Consider the following 9733-nt stretch of genomic DNA (forward strand, 5'->3'; position numbering starts at 1 on the left):
ATGCTAGAAGCCTTCAAGCCAAAATGGAAGAGCTAGAGTGCTTGATTTGAAAGGAAAACCTGGATATAGTGGGCATTACAGAAATCTGGTGGAGCAGAGAGAACCAGTGGGATACATTCATCTCTTGATATAAACTCTATAAGAAGGACAGGGAAGGGCGTACTGGGGGATGTCAAAGAAGGCACAGTATCAAACAAACTAGAACACCAAAAACGGGTAGGCTCTTCCATAGAAGCACTGTGGGCGACAATATCAGGCTCCAAAACTAATTTAGTGCTAGGAACATGCTATCATCCCCAAAATGCTCAGAGTTACCTTGACATGGAAAATGAAATTAGGGAGGCCTCCAAACAAGGAAGTGTTGTAATAATGGGAGACTTCAATTACCCCCACATTGACTGTTCCAGCCACGACAAAGAGATTAAATGTCTTGCTCCCTAAAAGAGTGTGCCCTAGAACAGTTGGTAATGGAACTGACCAGAGGGGGGGCAACCTTGGATATAATCCTAAGTGGTGTCACCCAGGACCTAGTACGAGATGTAAATGTTGTTGAACCACTTGGAAATAGCGATCACAGTGCTATAAGATTTAATATATATTTAAGTGGAAAAGTGCCCAAAAAGTCGAACACAGTCACATTTGACTTCAAAAGAGGAAACCACTCTAAAATGAGGGAATTGGTGAAACGGAAGTTAAAAGGGGGAGTCAAAAGGATTAAATTCCCCCAGAATGCTTGGAGATTACTCAAAACCACAATAATAGAAGTCCAGCTAAAATGTATACCACAGGTTAGGAAAGGTAACACCAAGTCCAAGAGGTTGCCAGCATGATTAATGAGCAGTGTTAAGGGAGCTATTAGGGAAAAGAGAGCTTCCTTCAGAAATTGGAAGTCTTGCCCAAGTGAGGAAAACAAAAAGCAGCACAAGCTTGCACAAAGGTGATGCAAGCAGACAATAAGAGATGCAAAAAAGAGCATTTTGAAGAGCGTATCGCTAACAACATCAAGGCCAACAATAAAGAATTATTTAAACATACCAGAGGCAGAAAACCAGCTAGGGAGGCAGTTGGACCACTGTAGGGGTGGACGAAAGTCACTTCCCTGTCGTCGAAGCTTGTTCGTGGTGGGGGGGAAGCGCTTCGCTGCTCCCCCCGCGAAGTTCAGGCCGGGGAGGAGGCTTCCCGCCTCGCCCGGCCTCGAACTCCAAGTTTTAAAACAAAAAACAAAAACGCCCCCGTGATAGGCTACGTGACGATTAACGTAGCCTATCATGGCTAGATCTGCAAAGTCAGCCATGATAGGCTACGTAAATCGTCACGTAGCCTATCACGGGTGACTTAAAAAAAAAAAAAAAGCACGTACGCTAATGGCGGCCCCCATAGGGAGCCGCCATTCGCGTTCCTTATTTGGTCGCTATAGTCTACGTAAATCTTTACGTAGACTACGGCAAAAATAAGGGCAACGCAGCGTTGCCCTTATTTTCGCCGTAGTCTACGTAAATCTGAATTTCGGCCGGGCGAGGCGGGAAGCCTCCCCCCCGGCCTGAACTTCGCGGGGGGAGCAGCGAAGTGCCTCCCCCCCCCGTGCACAAGCTTCGACGACAGGTAAGTGATTTTCGTCCACCCCTACCCCTATGAGAGAAGGTTTCAACAGCTGGGATCATTTAGCCTAGAAAAAGGGAGGGTAAGGGGAGACATGATAGAGGTGTACAAAATTATGTATGGTGTGGAGAATGTGGATAGGGAGACATCCCACCACTCTCAAAATACTAGAATCCGGGGTCATCGTATGAAGCTGATTGGTGGGAGATTCAGGACAGATAAAAGGAAGTACTTCTTCACACAGTACATAGTTAAACTCTGGAATTCACTACCACAGGATGTAGATGGCCACCAATTTGGATGGCTTTAAAAGGGGGTTGGACAAATCACTGGAGGAAAATGCTATCAATGGCTACTAGTCCTGATGGCTATGTGCTACCCCCAGTACCAGTGAGCCTAGCCAGTTGCTGTGGAACATGGGTGGGAGGGTTCTGTTGCACTCATGCCCTGCTTGTGGGTTCCTGGTCAACAGCCGGTTGGCCACTGTGTGAACAGAATGCTGGACTAGATGGACCCTTGGTCTGATCCAACATGGCTCTTCTTATGTTCTTTTGTTCTTAACCAGCTGCCTGTAGGAAGCCTCCAAGTAGGACATGAGTGCAACAGCACCCTCCCACTTGTGTTCTCCAAGACTAGGGAATTTAAGCAGTGACAGTAGCCACCAAGAATATCTTTTCAGTAACTTTCCACAATGATAAGGCAATTACCATTTTTGGAATGTCTAAATCCTAGAGACTATTATGATGAATTTTATTGTCAATGGAAATGGTTTTTAAATTACTACTTATGGATTTTACAAATTGATTTTTTGATACTATGAATTAACTTTTTTGACTTGTTTCATATTTTGGTATGTTATTATGTTTTGTCACATTGATTATCATTCTCATTTTTTTTGTATCTATACGGTTATTGTTTTTGATTCTTGTTGTTAGCCAATTAGGACTTCCCTTGGGAAGGACGCTTGCAACATAAGCAATGCAACGGAATGAAAACATTTATTCCTTCACAACCTTAAGGCTAAACTTCAGTGTGTTTTATAAAACTTTTATGTGGGCCTGCCTTAATAACTGTCCAGAAGCTTCAACTGAGTGCAACGGGGCCCAGAAAACACATGACACCACTTGTCCTAAGTCTGTACAGTGTCTGCCTTGTCTTCTGGTTGCAATTACCGGAGCTGGATTTTGCTTCTGATCTAAACTTCTGGAGACCTTACAAGTAGGGATGTACAGACTGTCTAAAATCTGCTCCGTGTTTTGCGGATTGTCAGGAGCCTTTTGTTCCATTCTCCACCCACAGAAGGATGCAATTTTTTTTCCATCATGTGGAAAAAATACGTAAATAATTACGTAAGTATTTTGGTAAGTATTTACATGATTTACCTTAGTATGTAACATTTAGCATATTGTCCCCCATTCCATTTAACATTTCCTCAGCAGAAACTTACATATTTCCCTACGAATTTATATGCATACATTTCGGGAAAGTAAAAAAAATATAATCCCAAAGCCCACAGACTCGGCGTAGCCTGAGAGAGCCACTCTGCAGCAGATTCTGCAGGTCAGATCCTTAGAAATCAAATCTCATTTTAGTCCGTCTCGAATTTCTTCAGCATCCCTACTTACAAGTACCTTCTGCATTCCATGATGAAATCTAGATGAGCTAAAAATGTGTGTTTTTTTAAATAAAAAATTTAACCATCAGTAATATGTAACCCAGCTAGGGATGGGGGAGAATTTCTCCCCGAAACTTCGGGGGGCCGAGTGCCAATGTATTCAGCCCCCCGAAGTAGTTTCGGGGAGAAATTTTCCACCCCCCTGCCCCCCCGGGATGGGACTTACCTTTCCTGAATGTCCCTCCCGGCGGCGGGTCCTGGCGGCGGTTCGGCAGGTCTTCGACAGGGGTAGGGGCAGCAGCCGGTCTTTCGACCGGCTGCCGCCGCCGCCATTCCAATAAAAGTTAAAAAAAAATACCCCCGTTTTAGGCTACGTGACGACTAACGTAGCCTATGACAGCTAGATTTGCAAAGTCAGCCGTGATAGGCTACGTAAATCATCACGTAGCCTATCACGGGTGACTTAAAAAAAATAAAATAAAGCATGTACGGCTAATGGCAGCCCCCATAGGGAGCCGCCATTCGCGTTCCTTATTTGGTTGCCGTAGTCTACGTAAAGATTTACGTAGACTACAGCGACCAAATAAGGAACGCGAATGGCGGCTCCCTATGGGGGCCGCCATTTGCGTACGTGCTTTTTTTTTTTTTAAAGTCACCCGTGATAGGCTACGTGACAATTAACATAGCCTATCATGGCTGACTTTGCAGATCTAGCCGTGATAGGCTACGTAAATCGTCACGTAGCCTATCACGGGGGCGTTTTTTTTTTTTTACTTTTTATTTCGCAGCCGGGCGAGGTGAGGCGCCTCCTCCCCGGCCTGAATTTCGGCAGGGCGAGGCGGGAAGCCTCCCCCCCGGCCTGAATTTCAGCCGGGCGAGGAGGGAAGCCTCCCCCCGCATCCTGAACTTCGGGGGGAGCAGCGAAGCACCTCCCCCCCACCGCGAAGCAAGCTGCGAGACCAGGTAAGTGACTTTCATGCACCCCTAAACCCAGCCCCATATTATGAGGATACCAAAAGAGAGACACATTCTTCCTGGCTGCCTTGTAACTTTGGAACTCTCTTTCCCCACTAGCTTGCCAAAACCCAAGCTAGAACATTTTCCCAAAGTGCTTTTTAAATTGGGCCAGCATTTTAAATTGGGATGGGATTTAATGGCTGGGAGAATTTTAATCCAGCTGTTATATGTACTGCTTAATCTATGTTTGTATTATATAATACATCAGATTCAGATTCTGGAAATCTCAGTTCCGATGGCCATCTTCATTAGGGATGGATGGACTAACCACTGTCCAGGTTGGCCAGGACCCTGACAAGCCGCCTCCCCTGCTCGCTCACATTGGACCCACTCTTCGAGCTGCCAGCATGGCCAGACCCATCCTCCGAGTGCCCACACACCCAATGAGCAGGTCTGGTGGCTGCCCACAGTGGTAACCAGGATGGGAGGAGGAAGAGGATGAGAGGGAAGCCTGTCCTCCTTTTCCCTGCACCACAGGGAGCTCCCTTGTCCTCTTCCCATCCTGGCTACCATCACAGCAGCAGCTTGGCAGAAGGAGGATGAGAGGGAAGCCCTGCTTGTCCTCCTCCTGCCCTTCTGCTGCTGCTGCCCCCGTGGTAGCCAAGATGGGAGGAGAAGGGTGGTCCCTTCACCTCCTGCCATCCTGGCTACCGCAGCACCAGCGGGGCAGGAGGAGGATGAGAGGAAAGCCCTTCTCTTTGCATTGCCATTTGCATTGCCCTTTTTTTCGCCGTAGTCTATGTAAATCTTTACGTAGACTACCCGGGCCCAAATAAGGAACGCAAATGGCGGCGCCCATGGGCCGCCACCATTTGCGTATGCGCTTTTTTTTTTTTCAAAGTCACCCGTGATAGGCTACGTAACGATTTACGTAGCCTATCAAGGCTGACTTTGGAAATCTAGCCGTGATAGGCTACATAAATCGTTACGTAGCCTATCACGTGTGTGTGTTTGTTTGTTTTTTACATTTACTTTGTAATGGCGGCGGTGGCAGCCGGTCGGAAGACTGGCTGCCGCCCCCGCCCCCGCCCCCGCCCAAAAGCTGCCCAAACGCCGCCGGGACCCACCGCCGAGAGGGACATTCGAAGGAGGTAAGTCCCATCCCGGGGGGGCGGAGAATTTCATCGCCAATTTCGGAGGGCCGAATGCGTTGGCATTCGGCCTCCCTGAGATTTGTGGAGAAATTCTCCGCCATCCCTACCGGCTGCTCACGCAGCTCGGCGGGTGGAGGTGGCAGCTTGCTGAGCCGGGTTCAGGGGGGGCAAGCAAGAGGGGGCAGGGTCCAATTGTCTCCTGGACCCAGTTGGGAGCTTGCAACATTCCTAATCACTGTAGAATCCTCCAGGTTGCAAGGCTGGCTCAGGAATGGAGAGGGCCCTCAGCTTTGTTCCCCTTCTACAGTGGTACCCCCTGAGAGTCGTTGGGAGCCCTGCTAAACTTACCTTGCTGGTGCCAGCAGGTCCAGGCAGTGACCATCTCTCCGTCCCTCCCTGCGCGCGCGCGCACACACACACACACACACACACACACTGCTCTGGTAGTTGAGTTATTTTCCAGGGTGTTGTCAGAAATAAAGAGGACAGTTGCCTGGAATTGGGAGGGTTTTTGTCTTTAAATGGCCCAGTGTAGCCATCACAGGTGAGCCCTGTTGGGGTCTCGGACCCTGGCAGCTGTCTGAGGATGCTGCCCACTAATGCTGGTCCTCTATGGAACATCACATAGGAAAGCAATACTAAACCCAGTTGTATTGTTAAGAAAGCATTTTTAGTCTCGATCCTCTTAAATGTATGACATTAGGATGATGAAATCCTTGCAAACACATGTAGATTGGCTCATTAATCTGCTCCCACAAGGACTGTGCTAATTAAGAGAGTAGAGCAGGATCAGCCAGTTCTAAAATAAAGATATCAATCTTTCCAAGATGATCATGTGTCACTTGTAATGTTTCAGTTGCTAGAAAAGAGTAGTTACATTCCTGCCCCCCCCCCATCTATGTAACTTTGGTGCCATGTCCCATTACAACCTAAGAGATCAATGGCTGATCATCCCATCCCATCCCAGCCAAGCACCAGCTCCTCTCCCATGGTTGGTGCTTCCCTCCTGGGGGAACATTTTGGAGAGTGGAGAGGAGGAGGAGGAGCAGTAGATGGGTCAAATGAAGGAGGGGGAGGTGACTGGTTGCGGTTGAGGATGAGAGGGGGAAATGGGTTCCTGCTTTAGTCTATGGGGGGACATTGTGAAAGCAGATGTTTGGAGAATCACTCATTCATCTATCCCTAAACAGCAGCCCCAGTCTGTCTCTTTGGTCCAAAATAAGGTACAGGCCCACATAACCCACTCCAGTAAAAAGCGGTTTCCTGGTGAATAAGGTAGTATTTCTATGGACCACGTGATCTCCCCCCCACACCCCAGAGCTGTGACCTGTGTTGTTGCTGCACTGAGTACCCCAACAGGCACAACTGGGTCAGGCCAATACCACCAAGCTCATCCGCCCAGGTCTCAGTAATACACTCTAGTGTGGCTCCCTGAGATCTGAGATTAAAACTCGAATGAGGTCAGCCTTACTACAGACTGAAGGAATGGAGCACTCCCGCCCCCGCCACCCCGGGAAATTTTCCCGGGACAGACCTTACCTGTCATCGGCCAGTCCGGTCCATCCGCTGCCCCGGTCTGCAGCTGCTATTTGCCTCCCTACTTTAGCCGTCATAGGCTACGTAAGTATTTATGTAGCCTATCAGGGCAAAGAGCAGGGACGCAAATGGCATTTATCCACGTCGCTACTCTTCTCTGAGATAGGCTACGTAAATATATACGTAGCCTATCACGGCTAACACAGGGATGCAAATGGCGGCCGCTATGCCATTTGTGTCCCTGTGTTAGCCGAGATAGGCTACATATATATTTATGGCTTAGCAGGCGCCATTTGCGTCCTTGCTGTTTGCCGTGATAGGCTACGTAAATATATACGTAGCCTATCATGTCTAATGCAGGGACACAAATGGCGCCCTCTACGCCAGACGCCATTTGCTGCCACAGCCTGGCAGTGGACGGAAGTCCAGCTGCAGGCAGCCCTGGCCGGTGGCTCCGCGGACTCACTGAGGAGCAGAGCCAGCCAGGGATGATTCCGGGGGGAGGGAGGGATCGCCTCCCCCCACTGCGGACACCCCGGACCGGAACAGGGTAAGTAATCTGCCCATCCCTATGTTATTCTGTGCCTGCACTCTAGGATAATCGAGAAGAGATCCTGGCCTTCCTGTCTGTGACAACCTTTCAACTACTTGAAGAGTGCTATCATATCTCCCCTCGGTCTTCTCAAAGCTAAACATGCCCAGTTCTTTCAGTCTCTCCTCACAGGGCTTTCTTTCCAGTCCCCTGATCATCTTCATTGCCCTCCTCTGCACCTTTTCCAGTTTGTCTGCAGCATCCTTTTTACAGTGTGGTGCCCAGAACCAGACACAGTACTCAAGATCAGGCCTAATCATTGCTGAGTAGAGGGGAACTAGTACTTCATGTGATTTTGAAGCTATACTTCTATTAATGCAGCCCAAAATAGCATTTGCCTTTTTTGCAGCCACATCACAGTGTTGGCTCATATTCAGCTTGTGATCTACAGCAATTCCAAGATCCTTCTCACTTGTAGTGTTGTTGAGCCAAGCATCCCCCATGTTGTAACTGTGTATTTAGTTTCTTTCCTAGGTGCAGAACTTGGCATATATCTTCCGCTCGGCTCCCTGAACCTGGCTTGGCAAGCTGCCACTCCCATCCACTGAGCTGTGCAAGTGGCCAGGACTTCCTGGACCTGTCTGCTCACACCCAGGAACCGCCTGTCCTCCATGCAAGCTGACATTTTAACACAAGATGGGGGCTCTAGTTTTTTGTATCTCTAATGTTGTGCACAGCAGTGGCTGTAAAGGGCCAATTCCACAACATTAGAGACCTCCAATTTTGTGGAAATAGCCCTTTATAGCCACTTTTTTGTGCAACATTACATATACGAAAAAGCAGAGCCCCCATCCTTCATGAAAATGTCTGCTTGCATGGAGGAACAGCTGCAGGGTGCTTCTGGACCACTTGCCAAGCCCTCCAACTGTGGACTTGGGTGAGTCCATCCATCCCACGGTATCCTCCTGGACCGCCTGGAGGGGATGGGCATTGGAGACACTGTATTGCGGTGGTTCCGGTCCTTCCTCTACGGCAGGTACCAGAGGGTAGCACTGGGAGAGGAGGTTTCGGACCCGTGGCCACTTACTTGTGGGGTGCCACAGGGTTCCATCCTCTCCCCGATGCTATTTAACATCTATGTGAAGCCGCTGGGGGCTATCATCAGGAGGTTTGGGGTGCAGTGTCATCAATATGCGGATGACACGCAGCTCTACCTCTCATTCAAATCTTCACCAAGGTTGGCCGTAGAATCCCTGTCCAAATGTCTGGAGACGGTGAGTGGCTGGATGGGGAGGAATAAGCTGAAGCTGAACCCTGACAAGACCGAGGTACTTTTGGTGGGAGACAAGAGGAGGCTGGGGGATGTTGACCTGGTGTTGAATGGGGTACGGCTACCCTTGAAAGACCAGGTCCGCAGCCTGGGGGTCATTTTGGACTCCCAACTGTCCATGGAGGCTCAGGTGTCAGCTGTGAGCCGGACAGCGCTGTATCAACTCCATCTGATACGGTGGCTGTGCCCCTTCCTTCCCGACCATCTGCTCCCATCGGTAGTACATGCCCTGGTCTCCTCTCATTTAGACTACTGTAATGCGCTCTACATGGGGTTACCCTTGAAGACAGTTCGGAAGCTGCAGCTGGTACAGAACACGGCGGCTCGCCTGATTAAAGGCAGCCGCCAGCGAGATCACATCACTCCAGTGCTGAAGGAGTTGCACTGGTTACCAGTTGTTTTCCAAGCCAAATTCAAGGTGTTGGTTTTGACCTTTAAAACCCTATATGGTTCCGGCCCAGCCTATCTTAAGGAGCACCTCCAGCAACACCAGACAGGCCACTTAACAAGATCAGCCTCAGATGGCCTTCTCTCTGTCCCATCAGCCAGGACAGCAAGACTGGTGGGGACGAGGGAGAGGGCCTTCTCTGTGGTGGCCCCCACTCTGTGGAACTCCCTCCCTAGGGAACTCCGTCATGCCCCCTCTTTAATGAGCTTCCATCGTGCATTAAAAACGTGGTTGTTCAGGCAGGCATTTGGGGTGGGTTAGGGTATTAAAAAAAAAAAATATGGTAAAATTTTATTGTTTTAAATTGTTTTATGGGGGTTGTACATCGCCCAGAGTGGCTGGGTGACCAGTCAGATGGGCGATTAATAAATTCAATGAATAAATAAATAAATAAATAAATAAATCCCTAGTCTCAATCTGGTGGGTTCTATGTAAAATTGCACCTTAATTTCACCTGACATGCAATTCGGTGTTGAAGCTGGGGGATACTGCTGAAGAGAAATATCTGAGAAAGGTTGAAGAAAGGAAAAAAGTGCATTTTTATAAGGCTAGTGAATTCAGG

At 48.8% G+C, this 9733-nt stretch overlaps 1 pseudogene; it reads left to right on the forward strand.

The window, feature by feature from the left end:
- The first annotated feature begins 7054 nt into the window (after positions 1-7054).
- LOC146347811 (small nucleolar RNA SNORA17) lies at positions 7055-7211 on the forward strand (annotated as a pseudogene).
- The last annotated feature ends 2522 nt before the right edge of the window (positions 7212-9733 follow it).

This window comes from Heloderma suspectum, chromosome 4, assembly GCF_057233095.1.
Source record: "Heloderma suspectum isolate Gila_16-S chromosome 4, 16-S_ref, whole genome shotgun sequence".
Taxonomy (NCBI): Eukaryota; Metazoa; Chordata; class Lepidosauria; order Squamata; family Helodermatidae; genus Heloderma; species Heloderma suspectum.